Source organism: Nylanderia fulva, unplaced genomic scaffold (assembly GCF_048542155.1).
Source record: "Nylanderia fulva isolate GAGA-0341 unplaced genomic scaffold, ASM4854215v1 Scaffold399, whole genome shotgun sequence".
NCBI lineage: Eukaryota > Metazoa > Arthropoda > Insecta > Hymenoptera > Formicidae > Nylanderia > Nylanderia fulva.
In genome coordinates this window covers 1-24,924 of record NW_028190475.1, presented here as the reverse complement: position 1 = coordinate 24,924, position 24,924 = coordinate 1, and the positions used below count along the sequence as shown (strand labels likewise).

At 28.4% G+C, this 24,924-nt stretch overlaps 2 pseudogenes; both read right to left on the bottom strand.

The window, feature by feature from the left end:
* Nucleotides 1-4,423: 4,423 nt before the first annotated feature.
* On the bottom strand, nt 4,424-8,736 carry LOC146721926 (uncharacterized; annotated as a pseudogene).
* A 5,116-nt stretch (nt 8,737-13,852) lies between these two features.
* On the bottom strand, nt 13,853-23,593 carry LOC114936638 (uncharacterized; annotated as a pseudogene).
* Nucleotides 23,594-24,924: the final 1,331 nt, after the last annotated feature.

The following is a 24,924-nucleotide window of genomic DNA, read 5'->3' as shown; positions in this document are numbered from 1 at the left end:
TTCAAGGTATACCACATGGAGGTTACTCGCTCGGATTTGCACCTGTTGTGTGTGTGATCCAGTCAACTATAAGGCAAGATCGGTCGTGGATCCAGCCAACTAGGACAAGATCGGTCGTGGATCCAGTCAGCAAAAGCAAAGACCCAACCAAATTACAATGGAGCATTTAAAGACCTGGAAAGTAATTACGACATAGTAAACATAGTAAACAAATTTGTGGATGCTTATTTATCATAATAATTGTTCGAAATGCGTGTGCGTGCGTGCGGTGCGTGTATACAGAGATTAGGTTAGGTTGCACCAGACAATTGCATATGTGTTTTAATGTGTTAAAGTAAATGCTGAAAGTGGCTGCCATTGACTTCCTGACAATATGCTAATCTTTGGTAGAATGTAGAAATGGCTTTACGATTCGTTTCAAAAGGTATCAAAGCCATTTCATCCCTTATTCGCTGTATCAATTCGTTAATGGTTTTAGGTTTTGTTCTGTAAACCTTACTCTTCAGGTATCCCCATAGATAATAATCAAGAGGAATTAGATCTGGTGACCGAGGTGGCCAATCCTCTCCTCCCTCATTTCTGTTCCTTCTTCCTATCCATCGTAGCGGAAAAGTCTCATTTAATATACGACGTGGTCCTGCACCAAAATGAGCAGGAGCTCCATCATGCTGAAACCATATTTCTAGAAAATTATTTGGAAAAGTATTCTGTATAGCTGGAATTATTTGATCTACAAGTAATCTCTCATACCTTTGAGCGTTCAAATTTTCTTCAAAAAAAAACGGCCCTATTAAATAGCCATCTATTATTCCGCACCATACATTTATTTTTTGTGGATATTGTGTGTGAGTTTCCCGTACCCAATGTGGATTCTCATCTGACCAGAAACGAAAATTTTGATTATTAACTTCTCCCGTTAAGGTGAAAGTTGCCTCGTCTGTAAAAACAATTTGATAAGGGAAGATGGGCCGGACATCTATTAGTGCCATCATTCTTTCACAGAAACGTATACGACGCTCCTCATCTCCGTTTTGCAATTCTTGAACGTATTGCAATTTATATGGATGGAACTTATTTTCTTTAAAATTCTCCAAACCGACATGGGAGCAATATCGTGAGTTTGAGCGACTCTCGGAACACTAGAATTGGGATCTTCAACAAATGTCTGCAGAACATCAAGTTGTTTTTCTTCGTCGGTTGCAGACAATGATCTTCCTGACTTAGAGCGATTTCTTACGCTACCAGTTTGTCTAAAACGTTCTATTGTTCTTAACACAGTGGACTTATTAATTTGACGGTTCGGATACGTGTCATTAAATAATCAAACGACATCAGAGAACGATCTTTCGTTATCACCCCATCCACGCATCATGAGGATAGTGATTCTTTCACGTTCCGACAACTCGCGAGCCATTTTTAAAACGTTTAATTTTAATTAATCGTACGTTGTATTTGGACGATAACAATTAATTTCTGCTTGCTCAAAGCTGCAGTTAGAAGGTGCTCGTTCTTTGATAGCTTTATACATTCTTAGTTGAATGTTAAATGCGAGTTAGACTGCATGTATCGTGCGTCACATAGCGGTAAATAAAGGAACTAACGAGATGTTTTATACACGTTTTATGGAGCAGTTTTTTTGGTAATTTGACTTCAGCGAAATATGAGGATATGTTGAGGAATCAGATACTTTCGGCAATACAAGCAATAACAGGTGAAAACTTCGATCAGATATGGTTTCAGTTGGGTCTTTGCTTTTGCTGACTGGATCCACGACCGATCTTGTCCTAGTTGGCTGGATCCACGACCGATCTTGCCTTATAGTTGACTGGATCACACACACAACAGATCCAAATCCGAGCGAGTAACCTCCATGTGGTATACCTTGAATAATGTTAAAACCGGCGGTACTCTAACGTTAAACCCTCATAACTCGCAAAGTACGTAATAAAAATGAACATTATTATAGTGCTTTGGAAAGCTCTCGAATTAAGCTATAAGAATATGCAATCAAATGTAGGGGGTACCATTTAAAAAAATCAACGTGACCTTGACCTGACCTTGACGACGCCATCCAAGGCCAATCTGATAGAATCAGTATGTGGATCTTTTTAAACCCTACAACTTTTGTTGGAAACACTTTTCTGTAAAACGTATATTTTCCGAGATATTTAGGGGTTGCCACACTTTTGGTAAACCCTGTATATATATATATATATATTTAAGAATTTAACAAGACTCTGTAATAAAAATATAAATATAAATTGAGTGTCAAACAGGCAATAAGAGCCAAATCGCGGATGACAGTGCGTTATCTCAACGAAACTAAAATTTTTCATTAGAATTTAAAAATCTGTGCACAAGGCACTAAATTTTACTTGGTCACGGTCAAGATTTAAAATTGGAATAATCTCTACAAGAGATTTAATTCCATGCATATTTTCATGTATTTTTCAAAGGAAATATACAATCTACCATATATATATACAAGATGGTTCAAAAGTCCGGCAACGGTCAATTATGTTCAAGAAATAGTGGTCTTATGAATAAAATATAAAAATTGTAGGGTTCAACCCGGGAAAAATTTTTTATATATAATTATATAAAATAATTGTATAATTATACATAATTATATGTGAAATATGTTCATTTTATATATAATTAAATTTATTTATATATAAATTATAAAAATCTTATGTCAAGTTATATATGAAACATTATATATATTTATATATGTGAATACTTATTTATTATATATATATATATATATATATATATATATATAAATTTATATAATTATATGTATATAAAAAGCTATTTTATCTTATTATATATAGACATATTTTATATATAATTTTGCAATTATATGTATAATTTTGTATATTTCTATATAATTTTATATTGTTATATATAAAAATTGTTTCTAGGAAAAATAAGATATTTTATGGTGACCTTGACTTTGACGTAGGGGTCAAATTTAGAGGTCATTTCAAGGTCAACTTTTATTAAACGAAACCCCCTATTTTTATTAGATATTCTTGTAGCTTATCTCGAGAATTTTACAAAACACTAATAAAATATTTTTTGATGTACTTATTGAGTTATAAAGGTTTGAAGTTTTATAAAATTGACAATATCTTGTAAAACATTCAATTTTCGTTATATATTTATACTTTTTATGCACAGAATAATGAGACCAATCAATAGGGGCAAAAAAAACACAGTTGCAAAAGACGTATGTAATTTTCAAGAAGCAACTGCCCAGCAAACAACATTATAATTGCTATATAACACGTAATTAACGTACATGTAACATACACGTTAGTTGTAATTTCCCACTCATGGATTCTATTATTTATTGTAATTATATCCTAGATAGAATAGTGACTTAGCGAAAGATTATCTTTCGGCATCCTATAATATTGATGCTATCTGGAATGTAATTACAATATAAAAATAACATATGTCATATTACAAATGTTACATCTATGAGTGAGAAATTACCGTATATGTTACATGTAACATGCACGTTATATAGTATTATATACATGTAACATAGCAGTTATATTTTGTGTTTGCTGGGTGCATTTTCTTTACACCAAATTGGTCTCATTATTCTGTGCATAAAAATAAAAAGTATGATAACGTAAAACTGAATATTTTACAAAGATATAATTGTATGTCAAACAATTGCTCTGAATCTTTATAATTCAAAAAGTACTTCATGAAAAAATGTTTTATTATAATGCTTTGGAAAGCTGTCGAGATAAGCTACAAGAATATTTAATAAAAAATAAAGGATTTCAATTTAAAAAATTAAGTTGACCTATAAATGATCTCAAAATTTGACACCTAGGTAAAAGTCAACATCTTTAGTATTTTTTCATAAGACCACTTATTTCTGATATAATTGGCCATTGCCAGACTTTTGAATCACCATGTACATATTATATATATGTTTATGCATGGATATATGCATTTATATACATGTATATATTTCTTACATATATAAATGCATACATAGATGCATACATATATACAAATACATATACACATACATGTATACACATACGTGTATGATACGTATATTGATATTACTTGTAATTTTCTATAAATTACAATGTATGCAGTACGCACAATTCGCTTTTCTCCTTTTATCAATAATTGAGAAAATAGCAAATATATTCAAACAACCAGCTGTATATTTTTATATAATATAACAGAATATTATATAATATACAAAACATTTTTATGCATATATAGAATGAAATGGGCCCCTCCATCGCCCATTCCCGTGAGAACGCAACCATAATATATGTATTTTTTTCGTCTCTCCGATTTTTGCAAATAAGACATTTGTATTAGACACTTTTTTGCAACAATATTTATTACAATTACACATTTCTAGTATAATGATAAATTTTTATTAGTTAGAAAAAGGCGACAGTTTATTTTCTGCTATAATTTTTAAGAAATGTTGTCTCATACGTTTAACATCAGCAGAATATGTCTCATTACAAGGATTTCCTCCTAAAGCTATAGTTGTAGCAAATGCGGCAGCAAAGATTCCACAACATATACCATCAGGTTGAGTTTGAACGTTTTCAAATATTATATCATTTTTATTTATTTGTGGATAACGGCCATGAATGTAATTTTTTTCTTTAGCCTTCAATGTTTCGTATGTACAGCCAGATAGACTGTCGTACACTCGAAGCTTGGTGCCGTCAAAAGAAATACATCGCCAGTGATTACTGCAATTTCCTCCAATAATTTGTAAGCTTTTGTCGTTACAACTTGCTTCAATTATATGAGGATATTCCAAATATTGCACACTTTGTGTCTCAAAACAAGAATTCTCTCTTATGACGCGCAAAAATTGGTCCAATGATTCGTCATTTATTTGACTATCTAAAGGTAATACATTTTCCTTTATTGAATCAAAAGGAGCAACCCAATTATCTAAAAATTCTTTTTGCTTTGCCATATCGCATTCTGTTAGTTCTGTATTTTTTGAGTAACTAACTACGATGCAATCATCTTGTTCTGCATTCAAAGCAGTTATAGTTGCTTCCATTGATAAAATATTTGATTCGATACATTTCTTTTTTTTGGCAATATTTTTATCTTCTACATTACACTGTGGAAGACTCGTTCGTTTTCTTTTTTTAGCTACTTCTTGTTGAGCTTCTACTATATAGCTTGGATTTCTAATTGGCATATGTCGATTATGCCGACTGTCCAAGATTTCCGGAAGCATGCAATCGTAATAGAAACGTGTTAAAAAGGGCAGCATTTGATTACTCTAAAATACAGTGTCCCTATTAACACGTACTATTTTCAAGCTTTTTGGCGTCCACACAGCGAAAATACAATAATCTCGCTGCGTTATATTTAACTGGCCTTGAATTATAGAAAAATCGGTGATTTTGATTCATCTTATCTGGATTTTTCTTATCAAAGATGCCTTTCAAATGAGGCAATATTTTTATGGCTTTCTTCCGCTGTTAAGTGCTCAGCAGATAAAGGACATTTTATTTCTACCAGACCATCTTCATCTATGAGTCCGTCTGGAGAAGCACCCAAACACGGATTTTTAATATCAATAAATAATCCGCAAATTTTTATCTCCTTTAATGTTACGGCCAAATCTTTTCTCGCAATTTTTTCCATTTCGCGACCATATTTCATAGCCGCAGTATCAATAGAGGGAGGAAATAAAATGTTTTGTACGGTTGCGGCGCAAGACGTTGTCGGTCTTATGCGACATACAATTCCAAAATTAGACGCCGTCAACAGTTCCTGTCTCAGTGAATGCCACAAATCTGAATCACTTTGCTCTATTGTATTACGTTCAATTTGTCTCCAATTTTTCCCATTTTCAAACAACTTTTCCAAATGATTTTGTCGAAGTTGTTTAAAAACCTCGGGTAGAAGATCAAGGTTTTTGTGATTGCGGACCGTAATGACAATCTGTTCTTGACTTCCTTTTACATTTTTGCCGTTTATTCATTTTCCGAGATTCTTTAGTTTTTGCAACTTTAATTTGTCGTCGCTTTTCCAGAATCTCGACAGTAGGAGGAACATTTTTATCCATGCTTTTATGCATTTCCGTAAGACCTTGTTTCGAATTATATTGCAAAACTGCCCCCGCAACTCTAGCATTGTAAGAGCCTCGGTTACTAAAATTAATGCGCTTACCAGCAATTTCTTTGCAGATTATCAAATTGAACGACTCTACAGGATTGTTGGTGTATTTGTACAACAAACCGTCGGAATAAGCGCTTAAATATATGATAGCCTTCTTTACTCTTTGGTAAAGATCGTGTAACTTGAGAAACGGTACATAATTTTTCTTTGTTTCATTAAGGTCACATATACGACCGCGTTCCTTACATCGTTTATGTTCACCAAATATATGACTAGGAATGTTTAATATATCTTTTTGTAATTCTCTAGCTTTATCATGGTGAGGTTGCTCTTGTTTATTTCGTAAATCAATTGCTTCTATCACTTCTGTTCGTATATTCATAATATTGTTTTTTACAACATTTCGTAGCTGGACAAAACTGCGCTTTCTATGCATTTTTTGCTGAGTTGTCCCTGCTACAGCCTGCAGCTTTTTGCATAGATTGCGAAGCAAATGATTGGTGCATTCTATTTTTTTCACGGTCACCATTGGTTTCCGATATGGTCTGCTATCAATGATGGCCTGATAGACACTGCTATCGCCATCGGCAATAACTGTTCTAAAAATTAATCCATGCATTTCCAAACTACTTTTAAAGCCTTCTGCAATAGCGTCGCTCTCCATTCTTGTGGAGCTTGCGTTACGATCAAAATTTTTATAGCATTTATGGTTTTTTGGTTCGATTCCGTTTCGTTCCGTTACATCGCATATCGTGCAATATTTATTGCGGATACCGACAAAAAGAACTTTTTTCGTGTGGTAACCAATTAAAGTACCAACGCCGGAAAAAGAATCGTAGACGTGGCCGTACGATCTTTTACTCCAATTACCATCAGCTATTACAGTTATGTACGGAATACCGTTTATAACATCGTTCCTTTCGAGAGCCAGTTGCTTTTCAGTTTGGCCAGCCATTTTCATATTTTCCATGGCTGTTTTCTCAAACTCGTCTACTAACATATCTCGATTTTGAATATAACTTTTATCGGACATACATTGAATATTCATAGCTGCACACAACTCTTCTAATTGGGCATAGCCAATACCCACTGTAATAGTTCCTACTGCAACAGCCATATCAATGCTTAATATTTTCGGATCTTTGGGTTCTGACCAGAATTCGGCTTCAGTATTGCACATTTGACACTTGAAAGTAAAATGCGTCTTAAACTTTTCGGTTTTAGTTTTTATGAGTTTCCAATCTTGAAATTGGCACTCTATTCCTCTCATATGATTTTTGAATAATCTCTGGAGTTCTTTCCATACATGAGAAAAGTCGACAATGCGACGGCCTTCAGGCAAGCTTTCCTGGATACGATTTATATCCAGAGGGCCATTCTCGATAACAAAATAATTATCTTCGCAAAGTTCGACATCTTTATTACAAATATCTGTTTCAGAAATTGACTCCAGGCATTGCACTTTCTGAGTACTAACTTTAGAATCTATTGTATCGGAATCCGATTCCAGCGATTTTTGAAAATCGATGGATTCATTGCTAGTATTCTTATATGTGCTATTCCTAGAGTCATTTTCCTCTTGGCCTTCGGTTTTAGTTTTTATGACTTTCCAATCTTTAAATTGGCACTCTATTCCTCTCATATGATTATCAAATGACCCCTGAAGTTCATTCTACATATGAGAAATGTCGACAATGCGACGCCCTTGAGGCATGCTTTCCTGGATACGATTTATATCCAGAGGGCTATTCTCGATAACAAAATAATTATCTTCGCAAAGTTCGACATTTTCATTACACACATCTATTTCTGAAATTGGCTCCACGCATTGCACTTTTTGAATACTAACTTTTGAATCCATCGTATCGGAGAACAATTCCACCGATTTTTGAAAATCGATGGATTCATTGCTAGTATTCTTATATGTGTTATTCCTAGAGTCATTTTCCTCTTGGCCTTTGCTTTGAGTCGTTATCACCTTCCAATCTTTTAATTGGCACTCTATTTTTTTCATATAATTATTGAATGATCTCTGAAGTTCATTCAACATATAAGAAATATCGACAATGCGATTGCCTTCAGGTAAATCTTCTTGTATACAAGAATTGTCTGGAAGGGCTTCGTTGACAATAACAAGAGAATTGTTATCATCGCAATTGTCATCGACAATGCGACGGCCTTCAGGCAAGTTTTCTTGTATACAAGAATTGTCTGGAAGGGCTTCGTTATCAATAACAAGAAAATTGTTATCATCGCAATTGTCAACAATGCGACGGCCTTTAGACAAATTCACCTGTATATAGGAATTGTCTAGAAGGGCTTTCTTATCAATAATAAAAGAATTATTATCGCAATTGTCATTTTGATTATACATACCTTTATTTGACTCCAAGCATTGCATTACCTGGGTACTGATTTTTGAATCCATGTTGAGTGATTCCATTGCTTGTCCAAAGTTGTACATGCATTCGTCGTCAGTACCCTTGGTAATCTTGGAGTTAGCTTCTTGGGCCTTCAATGCCTGTCTCCTGCAAAGAAAAATAGATTGTTACATTACAAAATTTTATACCAAGAAATAAAATGCCACATGTAACACACATACTTCCTAACAATATATTTTACTATATATTTAAGAATAACTTTTTTAATATTTAAAAACGTCTCTGAGAAAAATAAGTGCAATCCTTTGTTTGTAAAATCTCAAATCGTTGATTTATAATAGAAATAATAATTATTATTAAAAATTGTTTGACAACATAAATGTCATATTTTTTACTAAACCAAAGATCACATGCTAACCGCATTTGATATGAATATTTTGTGAAACAACCAGCACACGAATAGATCGCCTCTGGAATTATTTTTTAAAACAACCAGCACACGAATAGATCGCCTCTGGAATTATTTTTTAAAACAACCAGCACACGAATAGATCGCCTCTGGAATTACAGTTTTAAAACAACCAGCACACGAATAGATCGCCTCTGGAATTATTTTTTAAACCAGCACACGAATAGACCGCCTCTGGCACTAACTACTATAAAAACTATAATAATAATTATCAATTATACATGAAAAAATAAACAAAGGATTGCATTATCTTTCAGATAAAAAAATTTGAGAATTGCATTTTAATAAAAAAAAATTAAAATAAAAAATTAAAAATAAAAATAAAAATTGCATTTTAAACGTCTATTTGAATGTTATTATAAAATTACACCTACATACATACATACATACATACAAATATATATATATATATATATATATATATATATATATATATATTTATATACAGGGTAAGCCATTTTAATCTTTGCACTAAAATTTCTCAAAATTCAAAAGTTTAAGACAAAAATGTTTCAGATAAAAGTTGTATGGTTTCAAGGGGGACATGAGATGGTATCATTGATTTGACCTTGAATAGCCATTTGAAGGTTACGTGACGGTCAACTTCAATTTCTTAAATGGAACACTATATTTTTTCTTGCATACTTTTGTAGCTGACTTCAAGATCTTTCCAAAACACTACAATAAAATATTTTTTCATTAAGTATTTTTCGAGTTATTAAGGCTGCAAATTTGCAGTATTTTGACATAAAATACAAAATATTTTGGGAAATATTCATTTTTCGATTATCATACCTTAATACTTTTATGCACAGAATAATGAGACGAATCAATTAGTGTAAAGAAAACACATAGTTGTCTTAAAGAAAAATTATCTAACTGCTTATTGCAATTTTCATATTTTTTTTAAAGGTAAATATGTGTTTTCTTTACACCAACTGATTCATCTCATTATTCTGTGCATAAAAGTATTAAGGTATGATAATCGAAAAATGAATATTTCCCAAGATATTTTGTATTTTATGTCAAAATACTGCAAATTTGCAGCCTTAATAACTCGAAAAATACGTAATGAAAAAATATTTTATTGTAGTGTTTTGGAAAGATCTTGAAGTCAGCTACAAAAGTATGCAAGAAAAAATATAGTGTTCCATTTAAGAAATTGAAGTTGACCGTCACGTAACCTTCAAATGGCTATTCAAGGTCAAATCAATGACACCATCTCATGTCCCCCTTGAAACCATACAACTTTTATCTGAAACATTTTTGTCTTAAATTTTTGAATTTTGAGAAATTTTAGTGCGAAGATTAAAATGGCCTACCCTGTATATATATATATATATATAAATAACTTAATTATTTTTGAAATTTGAAAACATGAAAAAATAGTTTATATCGACATATTTAGTACAAAAGGGGACATCATATAGTTATAAACGATTATTTGATGAGTATATAGAGACATTGAGGGTATTACAAAGTCAATTTTATTTTTTAAAATGGAATGCTATATTTTTTATTTTATAAGCTTTTTAAATACAAGTTCATTGATATTACATAAAGATATTCAAGGTCATAAATACATAATACAATAAAAGTCAAATGTATGACTTGTATTTTAGTTGTAATAAAAATTCAAAGTATTGACCTTGGACTTGACGACACGCATAAATTTTATGTGTCAAATGATGTACTGCTTCTCTTACTTCTAATAAAATATTTAAGTGTTGCAGTTATTCGAGCAATCATGTATCATTATTACGAATTGTAGTTTTGAATACACGTTTTTTATATTGCTCTATAAAAAATAATTTAAGAGAATGTAATCTAATGACCTGAGTCCAATCTGATAAATTATATTTATTATGGGAATATATGAAAAGCATTGTGTATTCTGAATGACTATAAAAGAACTCATAATAATTATATTATACATATGATTGCTCGAATAACTGCAACACATTTTATTAGAAGTAAGAGAAGCAGTACATCATTTGACACAAAATTTATCCGTGTCGTCAAGTCCAAGGTCAATACTTCCAATTTTTATTACAATTGGAATACAAGTCAAACATTTGACTTTTATTTTACTATGTATTTATGACCTTGAATATCTGTATGTAATATCAATAAACTTGTATTTAAAAAGCCTATAAAATAAAAAATATAGCATTCCATTTTAAAAAATGAAGTTGACTTTGTAATGCCCTCAATGTTTTTACTCATCAAATAATCGTTTATTACTATATGATGTCCCCTTTGTACTGAATATGTCGATATAAACTATTTTTTCATGTCTGCAAATTTCACAAATAATTTATTCGGTTACTTTATATAAATCACACACATACATATAAATATATACAGGGTGTCTCATTTTAATCGCCTCATTGTCAGACAAATATTTCTAAAAATATTAGAGATACGAAAAAATGATTCGAACAAAAGTTATTTAACTTCGAGGGTGACATAAGATGGTGTCATTGGTTTGACATTGGATAGTCGTTTGTAAGTCACATGAAGGTCACTTTGAATTTTTTTAATGGAATCCCCTATTTTTTATTATATAAAAATTCTTGTAGCTTATCTTGATAGCTTTCCAAAACCCTATAATAAAGTATTTTTTCATGGAGTACTCTTTGAGTTATAAACGTTTAAAGCTAACAATTTTTGACATGAAAAATATCGTGAATATTTGAAATGTAATTTGAATTATCGTTTAAAATGTAAAATATCGTATAAGGAAAACAGATAATTCTTTTAAAAAAATTTAATATTCAATATGCAGCTGCATACTTTTTTTTATAAGCAACTATGTGTTTTTTTTATACTAATTCGTTGGTCTCATCTTTCCGTGCAAAAAGGTATGATTACCGAAAATGAAATATTTTACAAGATATTTTACATTTTGTCAAAAAATTGCTTCATTGAACCTTTATAACTCAAAGAGTACTCCATGAAAAAATACTTATTATAAGGTTTTGGAAAGCTATCAAGATAAGCTACAAGAATATATAATAAAAAATAGAGGATTCCATTTAAAAAATTCAAGGTGACATTCATGAGACCTACAAACGACTATCCAATGTCAAACCAATGACATCATCTTATGTTACCCTCGAAGTTAAATAACTTTTGTTTGAAACATTTTTTTGTATCTAATATTTTTAGAAATATTTGCCTCAGGCGATTAAAATGAGACACCCTGTATATACATATACATACATACATATACACAGTATTTAATGTAATGGTGCGCATATTTGAGACGTTTCTGATAATTAAAAAATTTATATTGTACAAATTAATTTGTTTCAAGGCTATTACGTAACAGAAAAATTTGTAAAAAATTTTTTTCATGAAAAAATGAATGTCATAATTTTTTTTTAATAAAAGCATTATATTCAATCTAAATCAATTTGTTACAATATTCTGCATCAAAAATTATAAAGATAAAATTGTGAAAAAGTGAAAAGTTTACGAGATATTTCAGTTTTAGAGAAAATATGTAGCTGCTGGTTTATAATTTATATCTTTATTTATATCTGTGTTTTCTTTACACCAATTGATTTAAAATTGGAATAAAATAATCAGAAAATGATTTCATGAGATATTTCATAGTTTATGTACATTATGAAAGTACCCAGTCAGCACAAAAGATCCCCTAGATGTACATAGAATATACGGAAATGGATTCTGGATATCCTGTGTATATCATAACACATCTGAAAGATGTCCATTGCAGATCGTATAGATGTTCAAAAGCAATGCACCGTAGGTCTCAGGTAGATCTATTATACATCCATTTGTACATCCAATGTACATACATGGAACATACATTTTTGTATATCCATATCGTCGCACTTTTAGCATATTCTATGTGTATCCAAAGAACGTGTATTGTACATCACATGTATGTATTATATATATCCAAAGAACGTATATTGTACATCACATGCATGTATTATGTACATCCAAAGAACGTATACTGTACCTCGCACATATATGTACTATGTATATCGAAAGAACGTATACTGTCCATCATATGCATGTACTACGTATATCCAATATATATATCTATATGTACATTTAATGTATATACATTTTCATATATTATATGTATATATTATTTGAGAGGTTCAAAAAGATTCAAATATACAGCCATATATAGGTTTTGATCATTTTGTATTTAGTATTTTATTATAAAAATGTGACAAATTTTTAAACTAATACTTTAATTATCTACCTTTAATTGTACATATATATATATATATATATATATATATATATATTATATCAAGATTCCAGCTAATTTTATTCGACATTGGATATCCGTGTACTATATACATAATATGACGTACAAAATGTTTTTCGAATATCATAAAAAATAAATGCTAAAGAAATTATATGGATATACGAAAATGTATGTACATATAAACAGTGGATGTAATAAACATATTCACTGTATACATATATTTTTGTATATTAATATAATTTTTTAGCATTTATTTTTTATTATAATTTTCGAAAAACATTTTAAATGTCATATTATGTATGTATAGTACAGATATCCAATGAAGTTATTTCTAATACATACATATATAATATATTCTATACAATTAAAAACTGTTGTTTCAACCGTTGTTGTGTTTTAAAGTTTTAAAATAAAAAGAACTCAATTTTAAAATAAAAACAAAAAGCAATTTTGATAAATGTGCACTAAATAAAAAAAACAAAAATAATAAATGCAAATAATATATATAGTAGCAGAACAATCAAATTAATAGTATTTAAAACCTTAAAATTTTACTTTTAATTTGTAATAAATGTAAAACAAATAATTATATATATATAACGGCAAGTTATACATATAATTATCTTAATCTTGAATAAGGTCTTTCTCAGAAACGGAGCCTGTTTCACAAACGGAGCCTGTTTCACAAGCAGAGCCTGTTTCACAAACGGAATCTGTTTGACACACAGTGTTTTCCGTTTTCTTTTTTGATTGAAACTTGTTACTGCGTTCTTTACTTCTAACTAGCCAATTTTTTATTACTTCTATGATATCCGATTCTGTTGCAGATTTTGTCTTGGAGTTCAGTCGAACAACACCTAAAATCATTTAGTAAATATAAAAGTTACGCACGCATATGAGCATTACATAACGTAACTGTGCAACATAACCGGTGTGAACAGATCTGCGAACTTTAATGCGTAACATCATCATATAATACATATATATTACAGATATTAAATAAAAAAATTGTGAATAAAAAAATGAAAGCGACAAAGTAATGTAACAAAATTAAATTCAAATTCAAATTTTTCTATTTAAATATTATTTGATTACGCAACACAGTTATGTTACGATGAAACTTGATTCAAGCGTATATGTATATGCTTAAAATGGTTTTGATGTAGAGTATATAAAATAATATATTTTACCAATGATCACTTGGACGAACTTTAGCGATTTAAAAGCTTTTTTTTGCCGAGCTCCCTCCCAGGAATATAGCATTCCAACTTCATTTGAAATTGCTCTCGACATAATGGCTTTGATTACATGGGGAAGATCTGTGCCTCCAATTAAACGCAGTTGATGACTCTAAAATATAAAATTCACAAAATAAAAAAGTTCTTTATTAGAAAATAATTTTCATCATGTAAAATATAATCTAAATAATATATAATAATATAATTAAGTACACACCAGTGCATGTATGTTATCAGCTGAACTCGATAGCCATTCTTCCATCGACATTAATTCCTGCTCTGTAACGACTAGAAACGATTGTATTAAAGTATTAACAGCCGTATTAGTGTCATCATTTAGTTCTGGCTCATCAGCATATCAGGCTTTTTTTACAAGTATATTCACGTTATCCATAGGGTCATTTAATTTTAGATTAATCAGATGAACTTCTTTAAGAAGTTGTTTACTGAATTCTGAAAATTCTGAAAGTTAAATTATATTGGATATTAAAATATTATACAAAAAGGAATTTAAAAAATACAAAACATATAAAAAATAAAAATAATTATTTATCAGCATTTACGTGAACGCTATCTGTAGTTCGCTTGAAGTTATCTTAAAATAACAAGAAAATATTATCAATTTAATTAATAATGCTTATTTAATAGAATTGTTGTATAACAACAAACTTGTTATATTAAGGCCGATAATACGTTGGTGAATTCAATGGAGAGCAGAAAAAATTTCAACATATGTATTCCTATAATAGTATGCTACAGCGGACTGCGCTGGGCCTGTCGTAGCTTATCTACCATAGGAATATACTCGTATGTATATGTTGACGACTTTTCCGCTCCGCATTGAATGTACCCATGTGCTACCGGCTTTAAAGTGGAATAAATTAATATAGAATTTATTTATTAACATTATTATTTAGATTAATTTATATTAATACTATTATTTAAGTAATACTATTATTTATTATTGAAAAAATCAATATTGTTTTAAAATATTAATTTTTTAAATGTATATTATAATTGTTATCTAAAACCAAAATATTTAAATATAAATATAAAGTGGAATAAATTAATATAGAATTTATTTATTAACACTATTATTTAGATTAATTTATATTAATACTATTATTTAATTAATACTATTATTTATTATTGAAAAAATCAATATTGTTTTAAAATATTAATTTTTTAAATGTATATTATAATTGTTATCTAAATATATTTATATTTAAATATTTTGGTTTTAGATAACAATTATAATATACATTTAAAAAATTAATATTTTAAAACAATATTGATTTTTTCAATAATAAATAATAGTATTAATTAAATAATAGTATTAATATAAATTAATCTAAATAATAGTGTTAATAAATAAATTCTATATTAATTTATTCCACTTTAAAGCCGGTAGCAGTATTTAAATATATAAATTGCTAAGCCGTATTTTCTTCAGTATATTGATCTGATTAATAATGTAATAATAAATATTTTACATAAAGGTTCAAGTTTTAAAAATACTTACGATTAGTAATATTTTGACTTTCCATTGGAGAGCGATCATTATCTGTTAAATATAAGGAAAATTAGTTTTTGAAAATAAAATGAATTCTTACTAGAAAAGTATTTATCTTATACCGTGTCTCTTGCCAGAAAGTGGTAATGTAGGGTATGTGTTGCTATCTTCATCAGATATCGATTCATAAGATTTATCAGTATCTGAGTAATCCTTATGTCCTTTACTTTTGCCTTGTCCCCGCTTATGTATTTTATTATTCTTTTTCGTTAAAATCTCCGTATGTGATGAAAGATCATCTGTACGTTGGGCTTTAATTGCCTTTCTTTTAGCAAGTTTTAAATCACCTAAATAAACATTACTTATTATATATCCAATAACAAAGAATATAACTACCATATTGTTGTACATTATAGAATTGCATATTAAATAAATGTGTGGTACAAAATAACAATGTAATTATTATAAGTTTATGATAATTACAAATAAAAGAAGATATTCCATGATTAATAACAGTGTGTGTGTGTGTATAATTCTTTATACATATATTAATAAATTAATAATTCTTTTATAAAAATGTTATACAATTTTATATAATATAAACAATAACATATTTACCATATGTGCCTAAAATAATTGCTCCGTATTTCATCCAGTTTGAATCAGGACTATATTCATTTTTTATAGCTGCTTTAATAGCTGTAGTATCATAATTTTGTGGTGGCCAATAGCATGCAGATTCTTTTAACAAAAACCATTTTTTCGGTATTGCCTCAACAGTGTCATCCTCTTTGAATCGAACGACAAGCCAAGTCATCTATATACACATATTAATCAATTCTTAAAAATTCCTAAAACTCAAATTCAATTATTAAAAACTTCTCTAGTAGACAATGAAATAAACAAATAGAGATATGTCATTTGAGAAAAACTATGATTTAACAAATAGATCAAGATCACTTAAAGAATAAAATAAATATCATAACTGACTCTTCTTTGAAATCTTTTTCGTTACTTTTATTCTCAACATGCTAATTTTTTATTTTAAAATTTTTATGGGCTACAGATGTTCAGATTTAATTACTTGATAACCTGATAGTAATCAATTTCGGATCTCAATCTAAACTGAACTTTTATCTATCAACGAATAAATATATCTCAACGAATAAAATTCAGTGAAAAAAAATTAGTTATAAAATTTACACAATTTAACAAGAGGGTTTTTTAAAATATAATTATTGAAAGACTAGAGAAAAGGAATATTTTTTTAAACAAATAAAATACATATGTAATAAAGAAATTAATAAAAAATAAAAAATTCAATGCAAAACTGATCAATTAATTATTATATTATAATAAATCTGAATTAAGTATATTTTGAGACTTTATACTAATTAAATAAGAAAAATAACTTATAAAATTAACTTTTCGTTAGCTTGTATGTTATTTTTCTTTTCTAGCTAGTATAAAGTTTCCAAATATTTAAATTAAAAATTATCAAATATTTTATGTTTAACTAACTATTGAAAAATGTGATCGATTATTATTTATTATAAAATTATTTAAGACAATTATAAATGCAGTAGAGGATATGCAATATATTGATCATTATATGGTAAAACTAGTAATTTTCTTTTGATCTTGTCAAATCTCCACATTTGAAATATAGTATTATATTTTATAATAACTTTAATATCAAATAATGAAGAAAAACATGGTTTTGAATAAAAATCTTTGTGAGGAATATACTTGATACCTATTAAAAATATTTCATTTTGATATGATGCAAAATTTAGTATTTCAACGATAGTTGAATCGGTCAATTCGACAAATCGATCAGCTACTTTTAAAATATTTAAGCAATAATTAATCGTTTTAAGTTTCCTGTACTGCGGAAAAGTGCAATTATTTATTAATGGACCATTAAAATGTTCTTGCAATAATGTTATGGAATTATCATTTACAAATTGTATTGGTTGCAAAAAATTATTATCCTCACTAACTCTACACACAACTTGTTGTAGCTGCTGCGAATGTCTACGGATATACTTTTTCAACTTTTGCATATATGATTTTCAAATGCAAAAGCACTGAATTCATCAAGTGAACCAAATAAACGTACACAATCACTTAAATGCAATAGACTATGTATGTTGTGTGAAATAAAATCGGGTCCATAAATTTTAATTGAATTCTTAATAAAATATTTTATTAGGTCTTCGGCATATGAAATATAATTTTCAAATTTTGTGTACTGATTACTTATCAATATTGAGCTAGCTAAACTTAGCATAAGAAAATTATTATACTCTTTTAATAGTATTACTTTCTTCAAAACTATTGGGCCTGTATATAACAGAAAAAGTCTAAATTCGGTCGCCTTAAATCTTTTACATTCGTTTATTGGCCGAGTTTTTCTTGCAAATTCACAAGGAATATATTTTTTTTAAACCTGAAGATTATTGTTAATTTTATTAATATTTAAAGCACGTAATTTATGAGGAGGCTTGCCAAATATCCATCCATAACGCTTACAACATAACAACCTTTTTGTTGCACCCAATAGAAGATTATGCATATAATCTAAAGGTACATTATCAATCATATTAAAATTGGGAATTTGAAGCCAAAGTGTTTCTCCTGTGTGGTGTTCGATTTGAAGGGTATTTCTAAATGAATGATCTGTTCTTTTTTTTAAATTTTCAGTTTCAACGAAGCATAAAACGTTATTAACCATATCCCCTTCCTGATCACACTTCGTACATGAGAAATAACCTGAATGACTTTTAATAGATAAAATGTGAGATTTGGCCAGGGTATCACAAATTAACATTGAAATTTTGAATTTACATAAAACAGATTGTATCATTATTCCATTTGATAATTTTATACATTCTTCTACAAAATCCTTTAAAAATTCATTGGCTTTAGGTGTTTCATTTCCATAATGTAAAGCTATTATAAATACTTGATTTTTTAGATTTTTAATTGATTTAACTGTACCCAAAATTGGCCAAAAGGAACTTGATGTGCTTTTTGTTAAAGGCAGCCCGTCAATATTAATTGCAAGAAAAAATTCTGTATTTTGATCGACAGTTATATTATGTTTCAAAGATAAAAAATTTAGTGACTTGCGTATAATAATGATATGAATTATTTAAAGAATTAGATTTGCGGGGTGTTTTCAAAATAGTACGTGGATCAGCTGGCAAGATATTAATTAATGATGGTTCTTCGCGTAGTATATCTAATAACTGTTTAAATGCAGTTAAACTAACATTTCTGTCAATAGACCATTTTCCTAATTTTGTGGAAAGAGATTCCTTAGGCTTAGCAAATAATGGAGGTGAAATATTAGTATCATTACGTTGCTGTAAATCATTAAGAAAAGAATAATCATTCTGTTCCAAATTATTGCTTTGATTATTTAATAAAATGTTATCATCATTTAAAAAATCATTATCATTATTATCATTATTATCATTATTATCATTAAAATCATTATTATCAATAACAATTTCATTATCAACACTATTATATATTTTTTTACAATTCTGATTATAATATTCATCTAAGAATATTTCATTGTTTGCTAATTGATCCGTTTCACTAATTGTTGCTAATGACAGATAAAGTTTTTCATTAACTTTCCGACATAATTTTTCTCTTTGACTTTTTTTATTAGGCATTTTGAATTATATTCAGAGAGACACAAGAAAATTAAATAGATAAAAAGTGCAATAAAGATTTATAGATCCGAATGATTGAATCGAAGTTGAACGTAATATCCAAAAATATAAAATAATTTATAAAGAACCTTTATACTCTATAAGATAGCTGAAACAAACAATATTAGAAAGAAAATTAAAACTTTATATATAGCAAATTGTTTGAATATGTTTAAACTTATACTATTTATAAACTATAAATAACCAATATATATAGATTTTATTCATCACTTACATGTAATGCAAATGTATATTATAGAACTATATATTTTATTAATAGTAGATATCTTGTATCGCCAGTGATGAATAAAATTAAAAATAAATGTGAGACGACCCAACTGGCTTAAATTAATTCTTATTATTATTAGTTTGATGCCATGTACAAGAAAAGACAACGTTTCGACCTTAGGTTTAGGTCCTTATCAAGTCTAAAATTAACATTAAAAAATACAATAGATGTACATACAAGAATTTTGATTTTTAAGAAAGTAAAGCGCAAACCAAAATTATAATAACAATTTAAACGTACCTTACAAATTCTTTAGTGCAGTATATAATTAATTTCTTTCATTTTACATATTTCAATATAAATACTGTGTCACGTAAACGTTCAGTATGGATGGTAAAGACGAACTAAGTTAAACAGCTTTGATTATTCTATCATAGATCGGATTCAAATTCTCTGTGTCTTTCTGTAGGTTGATCGTGTTATTAAATTTTTTTATAAAAAACATTTCAGCAATCTCTCTTTTCCTAGTGTTTGTTTCTCGATGTAAAATATTTAAGTTTGTCCATTTATCATGGCGAGATAACAAATTGATTGATGAAATGACATTTAAACGTCTTAATACCACAAATGGGAACCTTCCTCGATGTTACGGTCTACCGAAAATTCACAAAGTTAACGCGCCTTTACGTATAATTGTTTCGTCACTTGGGAGCCCGGTGTACAGTATAGCGCGTTTTTTACATGATATATTGGAACGATCAATTACGAAACCTATCTCACATATAAAAGACGGTTGGACGTTTGCGAATAAAATCAAGAATTTGAGTATTGAAGATAATGAAATGTTAATTTCTCTTGACGTCACTTCTTTATTCACAAACATTCCTAAGGAATTAGTTTTAAAAGCTATTGAAAAACGTTGGAAGGATATTTCATGTAACACAAATTTTAGTTTGACACAATTTTTATATGGAATCGACGCTGTATTAGAATCTACTAGTTTTCGTTTCAACGATCAATTTTATGAACAGATACATGGTACGCCAATGGGATCCCCCCTTTCACCTATTTTAGCAGACTTAGTTATGGCTGATCTTGAGACAGAATGTTTAAGCTCTTTACAATTTGACATTTCAGTTTATTATAGGTACGTTGATGATATTTTTGCAATAGTACCACGCAATAAAATTGATAACATTTTGACTACGTTTAATAAATTCCATCACCGTTTGCAATTTACACATGAAACAGAGATAAATAACAAGATTAACTTTCTGGATACATTGGTTTTTAGAAACAATGGTAAACTATTGACTAGTTGGTACCAGAAACCCACCTTCTCTGGTAGATATTTAAACTACCACTCTAACCATCCGTTTAAATACAAAGTTAACACGATTAATAACTTAGTCGACCACGCTATTTTGTTATCGGATAAACGATTTCATAATGAGAACTTACAGATGGTTAAAAAAATCTTGTTGAATAATTGTTTCCCTAGGACGGTCATTGAGCGATATATGTATAAAAGAACATGTTTTTTAGAAAATTCTCATAATGTAGTTGACAAAAATAATGTATTTGATATTTCGTCTTGTATTTTAATGCCGTATGTTAAGAACCTAAGTGAGACTATTGAGAGATCTATTAAGAAAACAGGCTTAAGTGTTATTTATACGATTCCAAAAAAACTTGATACGTTTATTAAACCCCGAAAAGACAAATTACCTAAAGCCGATATGACCGAAATAGTTTATAAAATTGACTGCAATGACTGTGACGCCACATACATCGGACAAACTAAAAGACACCTTAATACTCGGATTAAAGAACATATGAATAATATAAAAATGCATGTCAGCAATCAAAATGTTATAAGCAAACATAGAAATGATTTTTCGCATGACTTTAAATGGACAAACTTAAATATTTTACATCGAGAAACAAACACTAGGAAAAGAGAGATTGCTGAAATGTTTTTTATAAAAAAATTTAATAACACGATCAACCTACAGAAAGACACAGAGAATTTGAATCCGATCTATGATAGAATAATCAAAGCTGTTTAACTTAGTTCGTCTTTACCATCCATACTGAACGTTTACGTGACACAGTATTTATATTGAAATATGTAAAATGAAAGAAATTAATTATATACTGCACTAAAGAATTTGTAAGGTACGTTTAAATTGTTATTATAATTTTGGTTTGCGCTTTACTTTCTTAAAAATCAAAATTCTTGTATGTACATCTATTGTATTTTTTAATGTTAATTTTAGACTTGATAAGGACCTAAACCTAAGGTCGAAACGTTGTCTTTTCTTGTACATGGCATCAAACTAATAATAATAAGAATTAATTTAAGCCAGTTGGGTCGTCTCACATTTATTTTTAATTATATATTTTATATTAACAAATTTGCCCATACAGCTTGCATATTGAAAAGACGTTCAGAAGATATCTTCGGAATATCTTCTAAACGTCTTTTGAATATGCATGTTGTATGAGTAAATTTATTTATATAAAATGCATAATTCTATTGCTTTTAAAAAGTTGTACTAACTTCTCAATTTTTGTACAAATATATATTATTTTCAATTCTGTTTAGATCCAATTTTTAAGTTATTTTATTTCTTAAATTTATTATTTCTAATTTAGTACCCTAAAGATATCCCGAAGATATCTTCTGAATGTCTTTTGAATAAGCATGCTGAGTGGACATATACTAAATTGAAATTTATTAAATAAAATAACTTAAAAATTGAACCTAAACAAAATTGAAAATAATATTATATTTATATAAAAATTGAAAAGTTAGTATAGCTTTTTAAAAGCAATAGATTTATGCATTTTATATTAACCAAATTTATTCATGCAGCATACATATTTAAAAGACATTCAGAAGATATCCCGAAGATATCTTCTGGATGTCTTTTGAATGAGCGTGCTGTATATATAAGTACTATAAATTAAAATTTAAAAAATAAAATAACTGAAAAATTGGACCGAAACAGGATTGAAAATAATATTATATTTATATAAAAATTGAAAAAATTAAATTTATAAAAAAATTGAAAAGTTAGTACAGCTTTTTAAAAGCAATAGATTTATGCATTTTATATTAACCAATTTACTCATACAGCATACATATTCAAAAGACGTTCAGAAAATATTCCGAAGATATTTTCTGCATGTCTTTCGGATGTGTTGTGCTGCTAGATTATATTAATTAAATTATTGGACTAGCATGTTATATTAGTTTAAGAAATAAACATATGAAGAAAAAGTTTATTGTAACTATGCTTAATTATAAATAAAATAGTAAATAAAATAATATAAGACATATATACGAGACTTACCGCTTTAATATTAATAAAACTATATGTACTGCCTGCTGCTACTCCACGAAATGTTGTTTTCACACAACGCACAATCACTTTAGACAAATTAAAACGTCGCAAGTCGATTTCTAGATTTTTCAAAGCGTGGTGTACTGCATGAAAGATGAACGAGAAATGAGACAGTAATGATGAGAGCCAAGAAGAGCAGTGAAGACAAATGAAAAATGTCTAGCCGCAGTGTCGCACAACTCACGCAGTGCAATCAACTTATCTACCATTAGTGGAGTATGCATTGTAATTGATTTATAATTTTTAAGATGCCAAAATTAAAAGAATATTATTAGCGTTATTAGCGCATAGTTCGATCCAATACTATACTCAACGTATATTACTTTTTAATATTTGCAAAATATTTAATATTTGCAATATATATATATATATATATTGGCAACAAGCGCAGAAGCTATTAATTCTATATTTTTTGCAAATATTGAAAAGTAATATACGTTCAGTATAGTATTGGAGCGAACTATGCGCTAATAACGCTAATAATATTCTTTTAATTTTGGCATCTTAAAAATTATAAATCAATTACGATGCATATACTCCACTATAATGGTAGATAAGTATATATATATATATATATATATATATATATATATACACATATATCAGCACAAAATATAAATGTTTTCAAAAATATTTCTAAATATTTCTATAAAATATTGCATAAAAGCATTTTAAAATGGTTTTAGGAATATTTTAAAATAATTAAAAAATTTTTTGTGATAACATTTTAAAAAACTTTTAAAAATATTTTTAAAAATGTTCTTTTTATCGTTCAGATAATATTTTCTTAAATATTTGATACATATTTTTGAATATTAGTTTAAAATGTATATTCAAAATATATTTCTGAAAATATTTTTAAACATCAAAAAGCGGACATAAAAACATTTTAAAAATATTTTCAAGAATTATTTTATCTTTTAAAAAATATTTTAAAAAGATTTAAAAAATTTTGTGTATATATGATAAATTTTGTCAAATATATTAAATGCGTATGTATATTAGATGTACAATAGATATTCAATATTCGTATATCCGTTTTTGTATATCCTATGTATAAACGTTTTTGGAGTTCCTAAGAATATCCATTGCGTATGTATATTAGATGTACAATAGATATTCAATATTTGTATATCCGTTTTTGTATATCCTATGTATAAACGTTTTTGGAGTTCCTAAGAATATCCATTGTGTATGTACATAAGATGTACTATAAATATTTAATATTTGTATATCCGTTTTTGTATATCTTATATGCGTATGTATATTAGATGTTTTTGGAGTTCCTAAAAATATCCATTACGTATGTACATAAGATGTGCTATAGATATTCAATATTCGTATAAACGTTTTTATATATCTTATGTGTACACGTTTTTAGAGTTTCTAAGAATATCCATTGCGTATGTATATAAGATGTACTATAGATATTCAATATTCGTATATCCGTTTTTGTATATCTTATGTGTACACGTTTTTGGAGTTTCTAAGAATATCCATTGCGTATGTATATAAGATGTACTATAGATATTCAATATTCGTATATCCGTTTTT